At 35.9% G+C, this 23,386-nt stretch overlaps 1 protein-coding gene across 2 annotated transcripts in view; it reads left to right on the forward strand.

Annotated features, from left to right (window-relative positions):
• LOC306652826 (uncharacterized protein) overlaps positions 1-23,386 on the forward strand; it is a 670,960-nt gene that overhangs the window by 216,615 nt on the left and 430,959 nt on the right. The gene's annotated exons all lie outside the window — the stretch shown is intronic.

Genomic DNA, 23,386 nt, shown 5'->3' on the forward strand with positions numbered 1-23,386 from the left:
CATGGAGTAACAGCATACCATTTGCATATTCATACATTTACATAGAGTATTGATGTTTGATGCATTCCATTATTTTTTCCTTCCCCTGACCCCTCCCACCTCTCTTTTCCCTCTATACAATCCCTCCTTCCTCCATTCTTGCCCCCCTTCCACCCCCCATTAAATGTCATCATCTGCTTATCAGTGAGATAATTCATCTTTTGAATTTTTGAGATTGGCTTATCTCACTTAGCATGACATTCTCCAATTTCATCCATTTGCCTGCAAATGCCATAATTTTATTATCCCTTATGGCTGAGTAATATTCCATTGTATATATATATATATATATATATATATATATATATATATATATATACCACAGTTTCTTTATCCATTCATCAATTGAAGGACATCTAGGTTGGTTCCATAGTCTGGCTATTGTGAATTGAGCAGTTATGAACATTGATGTGGCTGTATCTCTGTAGTATGCTGATTTTAAGTCCTTTTGGTATAGGCCGAGGAGTGGGATAGCTGGGTCAAAAGGTAGGTCCATTCCAAGTTTTCTAAGGAATATTCACACTGCTTTCCAGAGTGGCTGCACTAATTTTCAACCCCACCAGCAATGTATGAGTGTACCTTTCTCCCCACATCCTCTCCAACACCTATTGTTGCTTATATTCTTGATAATTGCCATTCGAATTGGAGTGAGATGGAATCTTAGTGTAGTTTTGATTTGCGTTTCTCTTATTACTAAAGATGTCGAACATTTTTTCATGTTTCTTGATTGCTTGTAGATCTTCTTTGGTGAAGTGTCTGTTCATTTCCTTTGCCCATTTGTTGATTGGGTTATTTGTATTCTTGGTGTAGTGTTTTTTCATTTCTTTATATATTCTGGAAATTAGTGCTCTATCTGAAGTATGAGTGGCAAAGATATTCTCCAACTCTGTAGGCTCTCTCTTCACATTGCTGATAGTTTCCTTTGCTGAGAGAAAGCTATTTAGTTTGAATCTATCCCAGTTTTTGATTCTTGCTTTTATTTCTTGTGCTATGGGAGTCCTGTTAAGGAAGTCTGATCCTAAGCCAACAAGATGAATATTTGGTCCTACTTTTTCTTCTATAAGAAGCAGGGTCTGTGGTCTGATTTCAAGGTCTTTGATCCATTGTGAGCTGAGTTTTGTGCAGGGTAAGAGATGGGGGTTTAATTTCATTCTCTTGCATATTTCCAGTTTTCCCAGCACCATTTGTTGAAGAGGCTATCTTTTCTCCATTGCATATTTTTGGCACCTTTCTCTAGTATTAGAAAATTGTATTTATTTGGGTTCGTGTCCATGTCCTCTATTCTGTACCATTGATCTACCTGTCTATTTTCGTGCCAATACCATGCTGTTTTTGTTACTATTGCTTTGTAGTATAGTTTAAGTTCTGGTATCACAATACCCCCTGTTTCATTCTTCCTGCTAAGGATCTCTTTAGCTATTCTGGGTTTCTTATGCTTCCAGATGAATTTCATGACTACTTGCTCTATTTCTGTAGGATATATCATTGGGATTTTAATTGGAATTGCATTGAATCTGTATAGCACTTTTGGTAGTATGGCCATTTTGACAATATTAATTCTTCCTATCCAAGAACATGGGAGATCTTTCCATTTTCTAAGGTCTTCCTTAATTTCTTTCTTCAGTGTTTTGTAGTTTTGATTGTAGAGATATTTTACCTCTTTTGTTATATGGATGCCCAAGTATTTTATTTTTTTGGGGCTATTGGAAATGGAGTTGTTTTCCTCATTTCCCTTTCAGCCGTTTTGTCGTTTGCATATAAAAATGCATCAGATTTATGCGTGTTGCTTTTATAACCTGCTATTTTGCTGAATTCCTTGATGAGGTCTAGAAGTTTACTGGAGGAGGTTTTGGATATTCTAAATATAGAATCAAGTCATCTGCAAATAGTGACAACTTAAGTTCCTCTTTTTCTATTCTTATCCTTTTAATTTCTTTAGTCTTCCTAATGGCTCTGGCTAGAGTTTCGAGGACAATGTTGAATAGAAGTGGTGAAAGAGGACATCCCTGTCTTGTTCCCGTTTTTAAAGGGCATGGTTTCAGTTTTTCTCCATTAAGAATGAGGTTGGCTGTGGGCTTAGCATAAATAGCCTTTACAATATTCAGGTATGTTCCTACTATCCCTATTTTTTCTAGTGTTTTGAGCATGAAGGGGTGTTGTATTTTGTTGAACGCTTTTCTGCATCATTTGAAATAACTATATGATTCTTATCCTTAACTCTATTGACATGATGGATTACGTTTATTGATTTACGAATGTTGAACCTTCCTTGTATTCCAGGGATGAACCCCACTTGATCGTGGTGCACAATTTTCTTAATTTGTTTTTGGATATGGTTTGCCAATATTTTGTTAAGGATCATTTCATCTATATGCATAAAGGATAATGGTCTAAAATTTTCTTTCCTTGCTGTGTCTTTTCCTGGTTTGGGTATGAGGGTGATATTAGCATCATAGAATGAGTTTGGTAGGGTACCCTCCTTTTCTATTCCCTGGAATACTTTGAGAAGTATTGGAATGAGTTCTTTTTGAAGGTCTTGTAGAACTGGGCTGAGAATCCATCTGGTCCTGGACTTTTCTTGGATGGTAGATTTTTAATGGCTTCTTCTATTTCATTGCTTGATATTGATCTGTTTATATCATGTATGTCCTCCTGGTTCAGTTTGGAAGGAGCATATGCCCCTAGAAATTTGTCAATATCTTCGGTACTTTCTATTTTGTTGGAATACAGATTTTCAAAGTAGCTTCTCATTATGTTCTGTATCTCAGTGGTGTCTGTCATGATATTTCCTTTTGCATTACGTATTTTGGTAATTTGAGTCTTCTCTCTCCTTCTCTTTGTTAGTGTGGCTAAAGGTTTATCTATTTAGTTGACTTTCTCAAAGAACCAACTTTTTGTTTTGTCAATTATTTGAATAGTTTCTTTTGTTTCAATTTCATTGATTTCAGCTCTGATTTTAATTATTTCCTGTCTTGTACTACTTTTGCTGTTATTCTGTTCTTCTTTTTCTAGGGCTTTGAGCTGTAATGTTAGGTCATTTAGTTGTTGACTTTTCATTCTTTTCTGGAATGCACTCCATGCAATGAATTTTCCTCTTAGTACCGCTTTCATAGTGTCTGGAGATTTTGATATGTTGCATCATCATTCTCATTGACCTCTAAGAATTTTTTAATCTCCTCCCTGATGTTTTTTGTTTTCCATGTTTCATTCAATAGCATATTATTTAGTCTCCAAGTGTTGGAGTAATTTCCTTTTTTTATTTTTTCATTGAGTTCTACTCACAGTCCATTATGATCTGATAGAACACAAGGCAGTATCTCTATTTTTTTACATTTCCAAAGGGCTGCTTTGTGGCATAATATATGGTCTATTTTTGAGAAGGTTCCATGTGCTGCTGAGAAGAAAGTGTATCTGCTCGTTGATGGATGGAATGTTCTATATATGTCTATTAAGTCTAGCTTATTGATTGTGTTATTGAGTTCTATGGTTTCTTTGGTTGGATTTTGTTTGGAAGATCTATCTAGTGGTGACAGCAGTGCGTTAAAGTCACCCAGAATTATTGTGTTGTGGTCTATGTGATTCCTGAAATTGAGAAAGATTTGTTTGATGTACAGGGATGCACCACTGTTTGGGGCATAAATATTTACTATCATTATGTCTTCCTGATTTATGGTTCCCTTAAGCAGTATGAATTGTCCTTCTTTTTCCCTTCTGACTAACTTTGGATTGAAGTCCACTTTATCTGATATAAGGATAGAAACCCCCACTTTTTTACTGAATCCATGTGCATGGTAGGCTTTTTTCTCATCCTTTCACCTTTAGTCTGTGGATGTCTTTTTCTATGAAGTGAGTCTCTTGCAGGCAGCATATTGTTGGGTCTTTCTTTTTAATCCATTCTGCCAATCTATGCCTTTTGATTGATGAGTTTAGTCCATTAACGTTCAGGGTTATTATTGAAAAATAATTTGTATTCCCAGTCATTTGGCTTATTTTTGTTTTAAGTTGTCTTGGTTTTTCCTTTGAGTGTTTTTTCTCTAAGGTAGTTCCTCCATTTGCTGAACTACATTGTTGTTTTCATTTCCTCCTCATGGAATATTTTGTTGAGAACATTCTCTAATGCAGGCTTTCTATTTGTAAATTCTTTTAACTTTTGTTTATCATGGAAGGATTTTATTTCATCTTCAAATCTGAAGGTTAGTTTTGCTGGGTATAGGATTCTTGTTTGGCAACCATGTACTTTCAGAGCTTGAAATATATTGTTCCAGGCCCTTCTAGCTTTTAGAGTCTTGGTTGAGAAGTCTGCTGGTCCACCTATATGTAATCTGATGCTTTTCTCTTGTGGCCTTCAAAATCCTATCTTTATTTTGAATGTTAGCCATTTTCATTATAATGTGTATTGGTGTGGATATGTTGTGATTCTGTGCATTTGGTGTTGTCTAAGCCTCTTGTATTTGATTTTCCATTTCTTTCTTCAGATTTGGGAAATTTTCTGATATTATTTCATTGAATAGGTTGTTCATTCCTTTGGTTTGTATCTCTGTGCCTTTCTCAATCCCAATCATTCCTAAATTTGGTCTTTTCATGATGTCCCATAGTTCTTAGAGATTCTGTTCATGATTTCTTACTATCTTCTCTGTTTGGGCAACTTTATTTTCAAGATTAAATATTTTGTCTTCATTGTCTGAGGTTCTGTCTTCCAAGTGGTCTAGTCTGTTGGTGATGCTTTCCATTGAGTTTTTTATTTGGTTTATTGTCAAGGATTTCCGTTTGGGTTTTTTTTTTTTTTTTTTTTTGAGGGTCTCTATCTCTTTGTTGAAATGATATTTTGCTTCCTGCAGCTGCTCTTTCAGCTTATTGGTATTATCATTCATTGCCTGCGTTTGCTCTCTTATCTCATCATTTGCTTCTTGAATCATCTTAATCATGTATAATCTGAGGTCCTTTTCTGACATTTCTTCTAACATACTATCATTGGATTCTATTACTATAGAATCTATATTTGTTTGGATCATTTTCTTCACTTGTTTTTTCATGTTGTTCATGTATCTTCCCCTGTAGCAGTGCAGATCTGGAGTATTTCAGATTTCCCCCTATAGGCCTATAATGGCCCTATAGGTTTCCAAAACCCTTTCTTTAAGGGGAGATCAATACTAGCAGTGCCCCAATCAGAAACTATGCAATCCTAGATCAAATATCCCCTATGGGGACAATAACAAAATTTCATAATAAACAAAGTGAGTTCAAATATTATCTTTGGTAAAACAAACAGGTTTGCAATAATGTCTGCAGTTCCTATTGGAGGACAAAGAGGATGCAGAGGGATGTAGAATGTGGCTGTTAATGGGATAAGAAAATATACAGAAGTTCTAGAAAATAGAAAGGGTGAGAGTGTAATCAAAAGAAATCGGATGCTAGCATGCAAAAAAGGGAGAAAGAGACTCTGACGGAACAGGTAAACAAAATGGAAAGAGAGCAAGAAAAGTAAAGAAATAAAAACAAATTTTTTTAAACTGGAGAAAAAAGAAAATCTACTGTATAGCAGTCATATACTAATGAAATCTCCCAGTGTTCAGTAGCCTGATGCATGAGAAGTACCTGACAATGAGCTTCAAGCCTCCAACAGGCATCTCAGGATGGGATTTGCCCCACCCAAAGATAGGCGCTAAGGCAGCCAGGATTATCCAAGTTGTCTGCTCTGGCTTTGAAATGTGTTGGCAAATGGGGAGCTGCAGCTCAGGGGTGGACGTGGTCAACTGGAGGTCCTGGAGATGGGATGCAGTTGGTTCAGCAGGGGTCCTGGAATTTCCATGTGTTTGTTGTGGTTGTGGGATCCTGGAGGCCATTGCAATCAGTCCGTCTGGGGTCCCGGTGATAGGGTACAGTCAGTTGTTCTGGGGGTCCTGCAGAAGGGAGCAGTCAGTCGATGTGACGGCCCCAGAGGCAGGGAGTGATCAGTCAGACTGAGGGATCCTGGAGATGGGGCTCAGTCAGTCCGGCCATGTGTCCTATGGGGCCTGGCTGTTGTCTCAAAATGGCGGCAGCCACGTGTAGTCAAACCTGCCAATACTGTAACAGTGAACTTCCAGGCAGCAGCAAGCAGCTGGTTCTCCACTGGTAGTTGGCAATCAGTTTGCTAGCAGCTGTCAGATGATCAGGAGGTGAACCTCGAGTGCTGGGTGATGGATAGGAGTAAGGCAGGTGATGGACAGGCGAGAGGCAGGCAAATGGCGGATGATAGACGCATGACAGTGAGCAATCTGCTCTCAAAAAAGGCATCGATATGATGACAGACTGCACGTCATCACATCAGACAAATGGGTAAACACCAGGGGATCGATAAGTAGCAAAAACTACCTCACCGAGAAACATATATCCTCTGTTTGAATCCGGCATTACGGAGCAACAAGGAATGCAACCTCCCTCTAGTCCGCTGTCTTGGATCTCTCAACAAGCACTATTTGAGGATAAACAGAAACTTTTTTTGAAGATTTCAGAGGAACTTGACTTTCAATATAATTTTACCTCATCTAAAGTATTTATAAATAGCTCATTGGAGCCCCTATTTGTCATTGACTTTTGAGTTTATTGTTGGGATCACACAATAGGACCATTTTTTTGTCTTTAAAATTGTTGTAATCTCTGTATGCACTTTGTTTTTTTATTAAACGTAATCCAAGGTGAGCCTTGACTTTGAGTAGTGCTAGGACAAGATTGTATTCTAACACCATCATGGATCTGCTTTCCATTGTATTTGACATGTGAGCCAAGTAGTGTCAGCCTGCTGTGAGCTAACATTGCCAGGATGAATCTCCTGTAGAAATAATTTGTCCCCCCCCCCCAGTATTTAGTAATAAAAGATATTAAAGCATTAATGGTAATACATTTCTGGTTTAATATAAATTTAAGGATGTTTTCTAGTTGTGCATGAATGCTGGCAACTTAATAAAGTTTTGACAATTGTTTAAATATGTAATGTTAAGCTTAGGTTTAAAAAAACTGGTAAACTGGGTCTTTGTCATTTTCTTTAAAAAAAAAAAGAAAAGAAATGTGAATGTGTTTGGTGCATTTTTTCCTGAAAAAATAAAAAATAAAAAAATATTTAGTTGTCAATGGACCTCTCTTTTATTTATTTATTTGTGGTGCTAAGGAAGTGCTCTACTTCCCCACTTAGTTATGCATTGAGTTATAACCCCAGTCCTTTTCCTAAAATTTTAAAGATTTTTTTCCTAACTGTTTTGGACAAGTAGTTATTACAGCTATGCTTTGGAGAACTTAAATTGGAACACCAATCACTGTTCTACATTCAGTGAGTTCAGTGGACACTGGCAACTCCCAGTTTCTTCTGAAAACCTGTCCTGATCAAGAAACAGGCAGAAGGAAGCATTCTCAAAGGCTCCTTTTAGCTTCTAGCTCACACATGTCACTTTAAAAAATTGCCAATTCCCTGAAACAGCTCCTTTTATTTTATTAAAGACTTAACCTATGAAGGAGTACTGCCGGGGTCCAGCCCTAGCAGGAGTCCATGGGTTCCACACTGGTAAATGGGGCACTGAGAGACAGCATCAGTGATGGATGGAGAATGAAAGACACAGACTCTAGTTCTGGTACAATCAATCCCACTTTATTCTGGGGAAGGCTGGGTTTATATACATTTTTCTTCAGGCTATGATGACAGGCTTATGATTAATAAAATCAAAGAAGTTTCCAAAGCGTAGGCAGAAATTGTATTTACTGAAAGATTATGAGAAAACAGTAACCTTACAGATCATCCTTACTTAATCACAATTGTTTTAAGCATATCTAATTACATCAATGAGCTAATACAATGTTTATTTCCTTAATATCTAAACTCTATATGACCTAAGACTATTTTTATTATTTTTGCGGTAAAGCGATAGACGGATAATGTCATGTGACCCTCTCTACTAGGTCCATCTGGTTAATATCTAAATTGCTGAGTTAAGGGCTACAGGAGGGCAGCGGTCGCAGTGGTTCTCATGGCCAAGTATTTTTACTGAATAGATTACATTATCTTATGTAGCTCTTTTTTCCAGAACAGGGCATTGTGTACCAATGTTTATTATAGGGGTGACCTATTCTTTGTAGGAAGGAAGGAATGGTGTGAAACCTTATTCTTCTACCTTACGACCACACATAAACAAAAACCATCATCTGGATTAAACCACCCTGTAGGAGACAGGGGGAGATCTATATCTACCTTCTCTAAGGGATTGCCTTTAGGGAGTATCAGGGCTTTGCCATTGATAAAATAAGCTGGACCATATCTAGTAGCTACTGTGGGAGGTGCTTTGTGCTTAGAACTTGGGGAAACATTGTTATCTATAAGTTTCTGTGCCCCAACAGGTTATGGCTGTGCCAGTAAATGCAGTGTTTGGTTTTTAACATAATAAAAACATTCTTCTGTAGTGAGGTTAGCATCACATGGTTTCAACATGTGTTTTGTCTCCATGATGTTTTTCTGGAAATTTGTAGAATTATTCACATCACCTCTAGCAAGATCCCCAGACTGAAGTGAGTAATATATTATTAGGAAAACTCCCCAGAATAACATCCAAGCTAGGGAGGCATACATCTGGCATGCAGTCCTTTTAGGATGAGTCTCTGCAATCATCCTTGAGTGGAACTCTGTCAAGCACTGCAAGGAGAGCCAGGCGTCCCCACGGAGTACCAGTAGTGTCTGTTTGTGGATTTTGGAGCCAGTCCCATTACTTTACATTTTACAGCTTACTGGAGTTGTTGATTTTTTTTCCCTAAAATCCTGTGTCTCCACACAAGAGAGAGAAGTTTGACTAGTTAGAAAATCTAAATTTCTAACTAAACCTAATTTTAGTTTTTGAAAATTTAAATAATATGTTTTCTCAAAGTTCACTTTTTAGCCTTTTCATAACCCCTGCCATTTAATGCCTGGTTTGGATCAGCTATTTAATAAATGTAGACTATCCATGTTATAAAAAAGTGCAAACTAAATGGACAGATGATTTCATAATGTCCTTTTGACACAGTTAAACTAGTGCATGGGGACAAACTTTATTACATTTTAAGTTGATTTGTGTTACTTTGAAGTCAAAGATTACAGTTAAACTAATCTTCAAAGGGCACTTTCTAGCTCATTTATCTACTTTGGAACATTCCTGATCCTTGTATAGGTTTGGTGCCACTGTCATGGTACCTCATTTTTTTTTTTTTATCAGAACAGAAAATGTTTTATCACTGTTCTAATCTATACTACACAAAAGAATCTCTTTGTTGTATTTCCAGGTAGTTCCACAGTGATGTGATTCCTGAAGAATTTTTGCCAGGTTTTCTTCCAATGTTACCAACAATTTAGTAAAATATAAAGCAATTTATCACGTCTCAGTTTCCACAAGCAATGCCTTCATTGCCTAGTTCGATATTTGAAGTATAGTACATTTTTTGATCCATCAAATATTGTGACTATCTTCACAAAAGGGCTACAAAATCACTTCTTTGATGTTTCAAGTTCATCACCAGTGAGCTTTCAAAATATTAGATTTCTACATGTTAGTTATGGTTGCAGGTATTTAGAGAAACTCAACTTCTATTGTGACAGTAAATATATCAGGTGGTTGTGATTTTTCTATAGAAAGAATCAGGGCTAATCTTGAAATAATATGCTCAACTAGAAAATATAGAAGTCTGGATGCTATGGAACGGTGACTATCAATTACAGATTTTTATTAGGGTGAAGAAAATATATGAATATCTAAGTGGCTTCAAAGTTTAGAAAATGCTCTTCAGAACATTTTATTTTATGAATGTTTATTGTCTAAATATGGCTCAGTTTACTCTTACAAAAATGTTACTTGGATATTAGACTTACATAATTTTAATTAAAAAGAGATTCTAAGGCAATTCTTATATAATTCAAAAGTAAAAGGGAAAAGTGATATAAATATTATTTCATATTTTGCCTATTGAAAAAGTAATGAAATTTTACTAGAGAGTTCTTTGGTACTAATTTTTGTCTTTCAAATATTTTCTCTAATTTCTAAATGTACACAAATCTTTTACATAAAACTGAATGCAAAGGAAGGCACAGCTGGTTATAGTGTGTATACAAGCACAGCTCAGCATATGCAGAATTAAAGAGATAAAATGTTCACATCCTTAGTTCCACTGAAAACATTAAGAAAATTTCTTCACTGTCAACATTGCTCAGTGCTTAAGAGCTAAAAGCATATAAAAACAAATAATTAAAATTCACTTAATGCAAAATGGATTATCATATATACCTGGATATATAAAAATAGTTTTTAAAAATGCCAACATAAAAGTAGGCTATCCATGTTATAAAAAGTGCAAACCAAATGGATAGATTAGTTCACAATGTTCTTTTGACACTGGTAAACTAGCCAAGGGGGACAAACTTGATCAGTTAAAGAGCTTTTAAATTCAGCCAGACTGCATGAGAATTTCTGAGAGCTCAAATAAAGCAGCACTGGTGAAGCAACTCTGTCCAGACATGATTAGCACTGACTTTTGACTATTAAGCAGTGTGGGGAACTGCAGGGGGCAAAAAAATAAAATAATTATTACAAGTCCCCTGTGAAAAATGGGGTTCCTTACATTCCTAAACAGACCATAGTAGATTTGCTCTCTCATCAACCCTGTAATGAATCAATTGCCAATCCATTTTATGGAATGATTTACAGATGACAATTACAAAATTACCTAGAGCAAAGAAGAACAAAGCCCATATAATGAACTTAATTGTTCAATATGACAGGCTACTAGAAAAAAGTACATAATTTAGATGTTACTAAAGCATATTCAAATACTGTTTTTAAAAGGTTCTAGGCTATCTAGGAATGCTGATTTGCTTTAAATATTGAGGGAAAAACTTAAATCAGACCCTTTATAAATCCATAATTTCTAATAGTATATTTTGGAATTTGTCATCAGTTTTCCAGAGCACTACAAAGATGTTTCTTAGTAAACTAAAAATGAGGATTGTTTATATTACTATATTTAGAAGAAATATCTCTTTGAGAGTTGAAAATGTATTTTTAAAATATTTTTTATTGGTTCTACTTAGTTACACATGACAGCAGAATGCATTGAGTTTCATTGTGCACAGTTTATTTTTTGTTTTAGTTGTCAATGGACCTTTTTTTTTATGTGTGGTACTGAGAATTGAATCCAGTGTCCCACACATGCTACACAAGCCCTCTACAACTGAACTCTAAACCTCAGCTCCTGAAAAAAATTTATCACTGAAAAATAATATCAAACTTTTTAGATAGATGACTCATAAGAAAAAAACACATAGTGTACAGTTCATTTCTGTATTGTTAGCAAATAAGATGATAAATAGCAAAATAAAAAGGTATAAATTTTAGTGACAAGTGTCAGGTCTGAAGCAAATCCATCATCTCTGCTTCCAACTGAACAAACTGAAGAAAAGTCAGTTAATACCTGACTGTCTGCACCTAGATGTTTTATTGCCTAGGATCATATGTGTCAAAATGGTTTCCTCTCCTGTCTTGTAGCTTAAGTCCTATTTAGTTCAGAGTAAGTTTAAATATTAAATTTCAGCACAAAATATCAAGCAAAAAAGTCTGGCACCTGTTAAAATTACAGTAAGTATCTGTAGAACAAGTAAATATATTTTTGTACTTTTCAGACTATTTCAGTAAATTATATCTGTGCTTTCTTGCTTATCAAGGGCTGTCATTTCAATTGATATCTAGGGGCTACAAATGAGCAGAGAGTTAAAGTTATGATTACATAAAGGTCACAGCTAATAGGCAGCAATACCTAATTTTAAGCTCTGACTAGCATTTATCTGTACTCAATTGCCCAACTTCTTACTTTGCAGGGGTTATGGGCTGTCTTAATTACTGGTTCAATTTATTCAGTGGTTATTCATATATTCAAGGTTCTTTTTCTTTTATGGTGCTTTCAAATTTTAATTTTTTCTCAGGTGTTTTCTACCTCAACTGTGTTTTCAAATTCTTCACATATAGTTTATAGTCTTTTATTTATGCTCCTAACCACTATTACATTGTCTTGGAGTGAGCAATGGAGGAAAGCATGCCTTGAATTTTTATTGCTAGAAGATTTTTGATATTATGTTCAGGGTTTTTGTCAAACTTGTTGATATTTTCAATAGAATTTTCTTTCTAGGGTTAGGGTTGTAGCTCTGTGGTAGAGCACTTGAATAGCATGTGTGAGGCACTGGGTTTGATTCTCAGCACCACATATAAATAAATGAATAAAATAAAGGTCCATCAACATCTAAAAATTATTTTTTAAAAATGAATCCCTTCTGGTTTTATTAGTCTTGTCTGTTGTTTTAAAGAGATCATTGACTTCTGCCCCTAACTCTTTATTTGTGTACACTCAATTTTCACAGTTCTCAATTAGCTCGGCTTCACTGGTATTGTTTCCTAGTTCTTTTTATGGACTCTTTACTACACACCCCCCCATTTTTCCTTCACATAATGAGTATTTAATAGAAATGGGAGTAATAAAATTACAAATTATATTGAATATAAGACATCCAACAGATGGTCCAGGAAGTAACTAATGTTGGGGACATATGTCTGGCAGATGTCCCAAGAAGCTGGAGCCTAGTGCTCCAGATCAGACCCCATTTGTCCCTGGACATAATTTCCTCCCATTTCCTGTCCTTCAGTGTCTGATCTATAGAGTGCAAATGGTCAAATCAACCCTGTAGAATCAGAAGCATGTTTGGGATTATTGGCCTGAGATAACCTGTGGCAACTTTAATAAACCAATAGGAAAATGCACTTGATAGAAAGGCAGATCAGTTCCTGACTGAGGGCAGTGTGTTGTGTGGGGGAGTGGGGGATAGGAGGGAGGGGAGGGGAATTGCAGTCCTTTTTACATTGAAGCATAGGCCAGACTTCTGTCCTCAGGCTACTTTTCTCCATAGCCATACCTAGACCTGACAACTGTTTTCATTTTCGACTTCCCCAGTCAGTGCTTCTTTTCCATAAGAGCTGTTCTTCTCTGGTACTCTAAGTCGGTGAGAGTAGTGGTTGGGAATGCAAACATTTTTTTTCTTTTTTTTTTATTATTGGAAACAAAGGGATACATGTTGTTTCTCTGTTTGTACATGGAGTAAAGGTATACCATTTGTGTAATCATAAATTTACATAGCATAATGTTTGAATCATTCTGTTATTTTGTTCCTTTCCCCCACCCCTCCCACCCCTCTTTTCCCTCTATATAGTCCTTCTTTACTCCATTCTTTTCCCCCTCCCTAACCCTAACCCTGACCCTAACACTAACCCCTCCCACGCCCATTATGTGTCATCATCCGCTTATCAGAGAGATCATTCGACCTTTGTTGTTTTGAGATTTGCTTATCTCACTTAGCATGATATTCTTCAATTGCATCCATTTGCCTGTAAATTGCCATAATGTTATCATTCTTTATGGAGGAGTAATATTCCATTGTATATACATAACACAGTTTCTTTATCCATTCATCAATTGAAGGGCATCTAGGTTTGTTCCACAATCTGGCTATTGTGAATTGAGCAGCTATGAACATTGATGTGGCTCTATCTCTGTAGTATGCTGATTTTAACTCCTTTGGGTATAGAATAAAGACTGGGATAGCTGGATCAAATGGTGGTTCTATTCTAAGGAATCTCTACACTGCTTTCGAGAATGACTGCACTAATTTGCAGCCCCACCAGCAATGTATGAGTGTACCTTTTTCCCCACATCCTCACCAACACTTATTGTTGCTTGTATTCTTGATAATTGCCATTCTAATTGGGGTGAGATGGAATCTTAGGGTGGTTTTGATTTGCATTTCTCTGATTACTAGAGATGTGGAACATCTTTTCATATGCTTGTTGATTGCATGTAGTTCTTCTTTTTTGAAGTGTCTGTTAATTTCCCTTGCCCATTTGTTGATTGGGTTATTTGTATTCTTGGTGTAGAGTTTGTTCAGTTCTTTATAAATTCTGGAGATTAGTGCTCTATCTGAATTATGATTGGCAAATATTTTCTCCCACTCTGGAGGCTCTTCCTTCGCATTGCTGATAATTTCCTTTGCTGAGAGAAAGATTTTCAGTTTGAATCAATCCAAGTTATTGATTCTTGCTTTTATTTCTTGTGCTATGGAGGCCTGTTGAGGAAATAGGGTACTAGGCTGACATGTTGAATACCTGGACCTACTTTTTCATCTATAATCTGCAGGGTCTCTGGTCTGATTCCGAGGTTCTTAATGCTTTTTGAATTGAGTTTCATGCATGGTGAGAGATATGGATTTAGTTTCATTCTGTTGCATATGAATTTCCAATTTTCCCAGCACCATTTGTTGAAGAGGCTATCTTTTCTCCATTGCATATTTTTGGCACCTTTATCTAATATGAGAAAATTATATTTATTTGGGTTTGTGTCTGTGTGTTCTATTCTGTACCTTTGATCTTCCTGTCTATTTTGGTACCAATACCATGCCATTTTTTTACTGTTGCTTTGTAGTTTGAAGTTCTGGTATTGCAATACCCTCAGCTTCATTTTTCCAGTGAAGGATTGCTTTAGCTATTCCGGGTTTCTTATTCTTCCAAATGAATTTAATGATTGCTTTCTCTATTTCTGTAAGTTACATCATTGGGATTTTATATGGAATTGCATTGAATCTGTATAGCATTTTTGGTAGTGTGGCCATTTTGACAATATTAATTCTGCCTATCCAAGTATATGGGAGATCTTTCCATCTTCTATGGTTACCTTATTTTTTCTTCTTTAGTGTTCTGTAATTCTCATTGTAGAGGTCATTCATGTCTTTTGTTAGATTGATTCCCAAGTATTTTTTTTTTGAAGCTATTGTGAATGGGGTAGTTTTCCTAATTTTTCTCCAAAGATTCATCACTTATGTATAAAAATGCATTAAATTTATAAGCATTGATCTTGTAACCTGCTATTTAATGAATTCACCTATGAGTTCTAAAAGTTTTCTGGTGGAATTTCCTGGTTTCTCTAAGTATATAATCATATCATCAGCAAATAGGGATAGTTTGAGTTCTTCTTTTCCTATTCATATCTCTTTAATCACTTTGGTCTGTCTAAGTGCTCTGGCTAGAGTTTCAAGGACAATGTTGAATAGAACTGGTGAAATGGGCATCCCTGCCTTGTTCCAGTTTTTAGGAGGAATGCTTTCAGTTTTACACCATTTAGAATGATATTAGACATGGACTTAACATAGATAGCCTTCAAAATGTTAAGGAATGTTCCCACTATCCCTATTTTTTGTAGTGTTTTGAGCATGAAGGGATGCTGTATTTTATCAAATGCTTTTTCTGCATCTATTGAAATAATCAGCAAACTAAATTTTAATCAGGCTCTGACACTTAATAGTGTGTGATCTTGGGTAAACTGGCAATATCTCTGTGCCTTAGTTTTGTCAACTTTAAAATAGAACTACTGATAGCATTAAATGAAAAGCTATGATGAGCGACCCAGACTGGCACACAGGAAGCCTTCAATTCACATTAGATATTGTTACTAAAATATTGCCAGTTTCATAGTCAGTCAGTTTGCCTCTTCCACATTTTTCCTACCTACTTACTTCTCAAACCAAGCTGAAGTTCTTCTCAATCTTGCCTCTGAAATGTCTTCCAAATTGTTTCCTATGTATACTCTCCCTTCAGTATTTGAAGTAGTATAAAAATTTTCTTTCATCTTCTTGTTCCTTCCACTTCTACTGAGTTCTTCCTTCACATGGATATCACTTTTGAGGTATAACAACATATTAAGGTGGAACTCTTCAAGGTCCACACCTCCTTTTCAGAATTAATCTATCACAGGTCTCTTTCTGAATATGCTTTACCTATCCAAACTAGGTAGATCTATTAAGTTCTAAAATATGCTTTGTTCTCTATCAAAATCCTGTCCCTTCGCCCAACTCAATTCAGGCATCACTTCTTCCACAGAATCTGTCCAGTTCCTGGATGCAAAGGACCACTCAGTCCCTGCACACTTTACTCTCCTGTTAATTCACATGTTGCATATCTCTTGCAGTCCCTGATCAGAGCATTGCAGATATTTGCTGGCTTAGATTTGTCAAATTAAAAATTTGAGCACACAGTCTCAAATGCAAATTTAAACTAGCTCTACTGGGTTTCAACATGTATTTGTACCTGCTGGGTGCATTTCAAATTTGATAAAAAATTATTTAAAAAATAGAAATGGAACAGACGTGTAAGCTCAAAATGCCAAATTATCCAATTGATAAAGACATTTCACTTTATTTGTAAATCTGGATTCTTGACATTCAAAACTTAGCACAGTGTCTTTGGCATCTCTCACTTTATAAACTATATCTCAGATCAAAAGCCTACCTCTTCCAGAAAGCCTACTGCCTTTTCTCCTTATTTGGAATTATTTATTATCTGCTGTACACTGCTATAATAATTATAGATGAATGAAAAATTAATGCACATGAATGAATGTGTGCATAAATTTCTCAGCTCTGTCAGTTGTCCCACTAAGGATTCCAGCCTACCATTGCAAAGATCACAACAGGTAATCTGCCAACATCACTTAAAATTTGTTGTAGACCAAATGTATTTTGTTTCCTTTGCCAGGATTAATAGCATATGTGGAAGAGGTTTGTTATTTTGAAAGGAGATTACTTTTATAAGTTTAGTGAGGGCATAATCATAATATGAATAGTGAAAATCCATCAATTGCAATGTCTACTTTCAGAAAATCTTCCTTGTATTGTGTTTTTTGTTTATCATTTTAAAAATTGCTCTGTTCAACTATTCTTTTCATTGGAAGAGTAATAATATTTTAAAAGGTACAAAATTGTTTTCCTCTCCTTTCATGATTCAACCAAAAAAAGAGGGCCCAAGGCCATATAATCCATCAGCCATCCAGACTGTTTTTTTTTTTTTTTTGAGGGGGGGCTGCCTTTTGAACATCACCAAGAGAAAACCCAGGACTATTTAGTAAAACTACAATTGAAACTCTCAAGCAAGTAGTCTTTAAATGCAGTAATAAAGCCAGGTACAGTAGAACTTCGCTGTAATCCTAGTAACTCAGGACTAGGACAAGAGGATCACAAGTTCAAGGCTATCCTCAGAAACTTAACAAGACACTGTCTCAAAATAAAATGGGCTGAGGATGCAGCTTAGTGGTAGATCATCCCTGGGTCAATCATCAATATCACCCCTCACCACACAGTGTGAAATTTATTTTGCAGATTTCTAAATGTAAACTAGAAACCACTGGCCTTCAGTGGTTAACAAAGTATAATCCCAGAACCAAAGACATTATTAGGCACTTGAATGAAATGTTTATATCAGACCCTAGCAAAGACCTAAGGACTCAGCAATCTTTAATACAAAATCCAGGTGACTGGATTCTAATTTTCCCAACCCCTGGGTACATACTTCCAAACTCCCAGAGATCCTGATAATGTGTACAACAACCATGGACATGAACAATACTTATCATTAGGAATACTGAATGAGAAAATTAGCATAATTCCAGTCATTCATCAAAACTTTTCTAGGATGTCATGAAGCCATATTTCAATCATGTGACAAAATTCCCAAAAAGGAGGGAAAGGAGAGGCCATACATTGTTTACAAATACTTGCTGAATTCCACAGAAGCTCTGGGTCCTGCCACCAGGAGCTAAATGTAGCCACATAAGTCCTTTCTGCTCTACTCACTCCCAGAGTTTTGCTGTTTTAACCTTGAGGTTTTCAGACAATGAGGCCTTTTATTATCATTTTCCAATAAGACCCTAAATCTCACTGCATACATTATACTTCTGGCCAGAGATTGTAATTGGCATGTATAATTTTGACAAAGATTAGGATGCCCAGGCTAAAGCTTTTTTAAGGTAAGCTTTATAAAAGTACTATATTTCCTCATTCTAATTTTACTTAAAATTACTAGTTTTTGCTTCTCTGCCTAAATTAAAATGGCTAAAAATCAATATTTTGCTCTGTGTGACTAAAGCTTGATTGCATGTGATAGGAATAAGAGTCAGGGGAAAGAAAGAAATCCAATTTCTCCTGTGACATTGTCACATCATGATAGCCTACCCCAATTCCAGGAGTAAGCCAGAGAAGTGAAATAGCAATTAGAATCTCTTTAACTTACCATTTTGCAATAAGACCCTAAATCTCTTTACGTACATCATACTTCTGGCATGGAGATGGTGCTTGGCATGTATAATTTTGACAAGCAAAATGACCAAATCAAAAGGTAAGCAGACTTGATGTTTTTTTAATCCTTACATTTGTTGACATCTCTTTATTAATTCATTGGTATCTTTTCATTTAGGTAGTCATTGATAGTTACTGACATCATCTGTACTCCAATCAACAAGCTAGATGCTGGGAGACACCTTGCCAAACATGATACAGTTCCAGTCTTGAGGGCCCACAATCTACTGAAGTTTGCCAGATCAACAGGCAAAATACAAAGTGCTAAATGGTGTGGGAGCCAAAGAACTGCAACCATTTTGAAATGAACCACACTGGGGACACAGGATGCAGGGTGGATGAAACAACTCTACAGTTCAGTAGGGGGAGTTTGCACTGTGTCTAACACTTCTTCATTCCTGTTCCTAGAATCTGTCCTGCCTATATCACATATTCAAACAATAATAATGTGGGTAGATGAGTAACAATGTTTTGGCATCAAAGAAAAATATTACCAATATCCAAATGATAGAAAGTGATTTTACTGTAAGATTCTAGCTTGTAAGTGAATAATAAATAATTATCTTGTAATTCAGAGTGTTTGGCAAGATAAAGCAACTAAATCTTCATTTTTTAATTTATTTTTTATCTTTATAGACTGCATTTTAATTTATGGTACAGAAATATGTACAAATTTTCATTTCTATTTTGTACAATGCAGATTTATACCATCCATGTAATCATACATGTACATAGTATAATGATATATATCTCATTCCACCATCTTTCATACCACTGCCCCCTCCACCCTCTCATTTCCCTCTATATAATCTAATATTCCTCCATTGTTCTCTCACCCTCCACCCCTATAATGTATCATCATCCACATATCAGAGAAGACATTCAGACTTTTGTTTTTTTGGGATTGGCTTATTTCACTTAGCATGATATTCTCCAATTCCATCCATTTATATGCAAATGCCATAATATTCTTTATGGATGAATAATATTCCATTGTGTATATATACCACAGTTTCTTTATTCATTCATCTGCTGAATGGCATCTAGGTTGGTTCTATAATCTAGCTAATGTGAATTGAGCTGCTATAAATATTGATGTGGCTGTATTACTGTAGTATGCTAATCTGAACTGCTTTGGGTGTAAACTGAGGTGTAAGATAGCTGGGTAAAAAGTGGGTCCATTCCAAGTTTTCTGAGGAATCTCTATACTACTTTCCAGATGGGCTGCAATAATTTGCAACTCCATCAAGAATGCATGAGTGTACTTTTTTTTCCCACATCCACACCAAAATCTATTACTGTTTGTGTTCTTGAAAAGTCAATCAATTGGAGTAAGATGAAATCTTAGAGTTGTTTTAATTTGCATTTCTCTAATTACTAGAGATGTTGAACACTTTCTCATGTATTTATTAGCCACCTATATCTCTTCTATAAAGAGTCTATGTATAGAGTCTTCTATAAAGAGTTCAGTTCCTTGGCACATTATTCATTGGATTTTTTACTTTTGGTGTAAAGTTTTGTAAGTTCTTTGTACATTTTGGAGATTAGTGCTCTATCTAAAGTGCATGTGGAGAAGATTTTCTCTTACTGTGTAGGCTCTTTTTTCACATTATTGATTGTATCCTTTGCTGAGAACAAGTTTTTTTGTTTGAATCCATGCCATTTATTGATTCTTTGATTTCTTGTGCTTTGGGAGTTATGATAAGGAAGTCTGATCCTAAGCCAACATGATAAAAATCTGGGTCTACTTCATCTATTAGGTGCAGTGTCACTGGTCTAGTTCCTAAATTTTAACCCATTTTGAGTTGAGTTTTATTCAGGGTGAGAGAGTTTTTATTTCATTTTACTGTATATGGATTTCCAGTTTTCCCAGCACCATTTTTTGAACGGGGTATTTTTTATCCATTGTATATTATTGGCCTCTTGTATAGTATGAGGTAACTGTATTTTTGTGGGTTTGTCTCTGTGTCTTCTACACCATTGTTCTGCCTGTCTATTTTGGTGCCAATACCATGCCATTTTTTTACTATTGCTTTGCACTATAGTTTAAGATCTGGTGTTGTGATACCTCTTGCTTCATTCTTTGTGTTCAGGATTGTTTTAGTTATTCTGGGTCGTTTATGCTTCCAGATGAATATCATGAGTGCTTTCTGTATTTCTATGAGGAATATCATTGGAATTTTAATTGGAATTGCATTGAGTCCATTTAGCATTCTTGGTCGTATGGCCATTTTGACAATATTAATTCTGCCTGCCTATTCAAGAACATGAGATATCTTTCCATCTTCTAAGGTTTTCATTAACAATCTTTCTTTAGTGTTCTGTAGTTTCCTGTGTAGCAGTCTTTCACCTCTTCTGTTAGATTGATTCCAAAGGGTTTTTATTTTTGAAACTATTGTGAAAGGAGTGGGTTTTTTAAAATTTTCTTTCAGAATATACCTAGTTTATGAATGGAAATGCATTAGATATATTTTTACTGATATTGTATCCTGCTACTTTTCTGAATTCATTTATTAGATTTAGGAGTTTTCTGGTGGAAATTTTTGGGTCCTATAAATATAGAAACATGTTATCAGCAAATAATGATAACTTGATTTTTCTCATATTCCTTTAATTACTCCGGTCTGTCTAACTGCTCTGACTAGTGTTTCAGGGAAGATTTTGAATAGAATTGGTGAAAGAGGGCATTCCTGTCTTGTTCCAGTTTTTAGAGGGAATGCTTTCAGTTTTTCTCCATTAAGAATGATGTTGTCTGTGGGCTTAGCATAGTCTTTACAATGTTGAGGTATGTTTCTACTATCGCTATATTTTCTACTGTTTTGAGCATGAAGGGGTGCTGTATTCTTAACTTTAAGTCTATTGATGTGATGAATTAAATGTTAATTTCCAGATGTTGAACCAACCTTCCACCTCTAGTATAAACCCCATTTGATCATGGAGCACAATCCTTTCAAAATGTTCTTGTATGCAATTTGCCAGAATTTTCTCAAGGATTTTTGCATCTATGTTCATCAGGGATATTGAGCTAATGTTTTCTTTTCTTGATTCATCTTTGTCTGGTTCTGGTATCAGAGTGATACTACCTTTATAAAATGAGTTTGAAAGGGTTCCCTTCTTTTCTATTTTCTGGAATGCATTGAAGAATATGTGTATTAGTTCTTTGAAGGTATTAAAGAAATTGAGAATCCATCTTTTTATTAATGAGTTTTGGCCATTAACACTCAGAGTTACTATTGTGATATGATTTATATTTCTGGTCATTTTGCCTTAATTTTGGTTTTTAACTTGACTTGGTTTCTCCTTTTATTGACTTTTTCTTTAGAGTCATTTCTCCATTTGTGGACTTGTATTATTGTTTTTCACTTTCTCCTCATGAAATATTTTGCTGAGAATGATCTGTACTCCAGGTTTTCTATGTGTATGCTCTTTTAGCTTTTATCATATAAAGATTTTATTTCATCATCAAATCTGAAGCTTAGTTTTCCTAGGTATATGATTCTTAATTGGTATCCATGTTCTTTCAGAGATTAAAATATATTGTTCCAGACCTTTCTTGCTTTTAAGATCTGGACTGAGAAATCTGCTGATATCTGTTGGTTTCCCCTTATATATAATCTGATGATTTTCTCTCACAGCCCTTAAAATCATGCCTTTATTTTGTATGTAAAGTATTTTCATTGCAACGTGACTTGGTGTGGATCTGTTGTAATATTCTACACCTGGTATTTTGTAAGCCTTTTGTATTTGATTTTCCATTCCATTCTTCAAGTTTGGGAAATTTTCAGATCATATTTCATTGAAGACGTTGCTCATTTATTTGTTTTGTATCTCTGTGCCTTCCTCAATCCCAAAAATCCTTAAATGGTCTTTTTATGATGTCCCATGATTCTCAAAGTTTCCATTCATGATTTCTTATCATCTTCCTAGTTTGGTCAACCTCATTTCCAAGAATAAATATTGTGTCTTCATTGTCTGAGATTCTGTCTTCCATAAGATCTAGTCAGTTGGTGATCTATCTACTGAGTTTTTAATTTGGTTTATTATTTCTTTCATTTTAAGTAATTTTTTTAGAATCTCAATCTTTTTATTGAAGTTCTCTTTTCTTCCTATATTTTCTTTTTTTTTTTTTAACTGTTTATTGGAGTGATCATATATTACCTGCATTTGCTTTCTTACTTTTTGCTTCATGGATGATTTTAATTGTGTAGATTCCAAACTCACTTTCTGTGATTTCTACTGCCATGCTGTTATTCACTTCCATCCAAAATCTTGCTACACTGGTTTAGCTCCTTCTCAAAGAAATGTCTAAGTTTGTTAACAATGCTCCTGTGAAATGACAGCAAATCATGAGGCAACTACATATTCCAAGTGGAACAGGTTGGCATTCAGTCAGTTGAGATTGAAGGGTGTGGAGATTCCAGGCTCCTTCAGGTGAGGGAACTTGGTTTATCTCCCCTAGGGCTACTTCTAGGCCTTGGTAGCCTTGGGTCCTGATGAGTGCATGCTGTGATATCCTGGCCACTCTGCTCATCCATGGTGATGTCACAGAAATGCAGACTGACAGCAGCACAGCATCATGGTGCCCATGGCAACCAGAGAAGCTTTTGGTCCTGGGCCTTTCTGACAAAGACTCAAGGCAAGTCTGGGCTCAGCTGTGATATTAGGAGGGAAGACCGAGTTAGGAAGCCCCAGGGGTCTGTTGTTTTCAATAAATGTGATCCTAACTTCTTCACACACTGGAAGGTAAGAGGGAGTGTTGGAGGCATGGCATATCTGACCTGAGTGTTCCAGCTCCTTCTTGGGAAAGGTACTCCACTGAAAACTGTCAGCCCACACTACCCTCCAGTCCTGCTAGGTGCCGCCATCCTCGTTCAGCCTACGCCAGGCATGATGGCCATCTAGTGACACCTATACTGCTACAGGCTTTTGGTCCCCACTAGGTTTAGTGTCAGGGAAGTCACTAAAGCATGTGCAATTGCTCGCTCAAGGATCACCCAGCAAGGCACTGGACTCAGTGGCACTGAACTTGAACACAGCTCCTCCAAGTCTCGGTTCACCCAATATATTGCTCAGTCATGGAAATGGTCTACGGCCCTCACAGACACATGGAGTGATGGCTGGTGACAACTTCGAACATAGTGC

The sequence above is a fragment of the Sciurus vulgaris genome (assembly GCF_902686455.1).
Source record: "Sciurus vulgaris genome assembly, contig: HiC_scaffold_611_arrow_ctg1, whole genome shotgun sequence".
Classification (NCBI taxonomy): domain Eukaryota; kingdom Metazoa; phylum Chordata; class Mammalia; order Rodentia; family Sciuridae; genus Sciurus; species Sciurus vulgaris.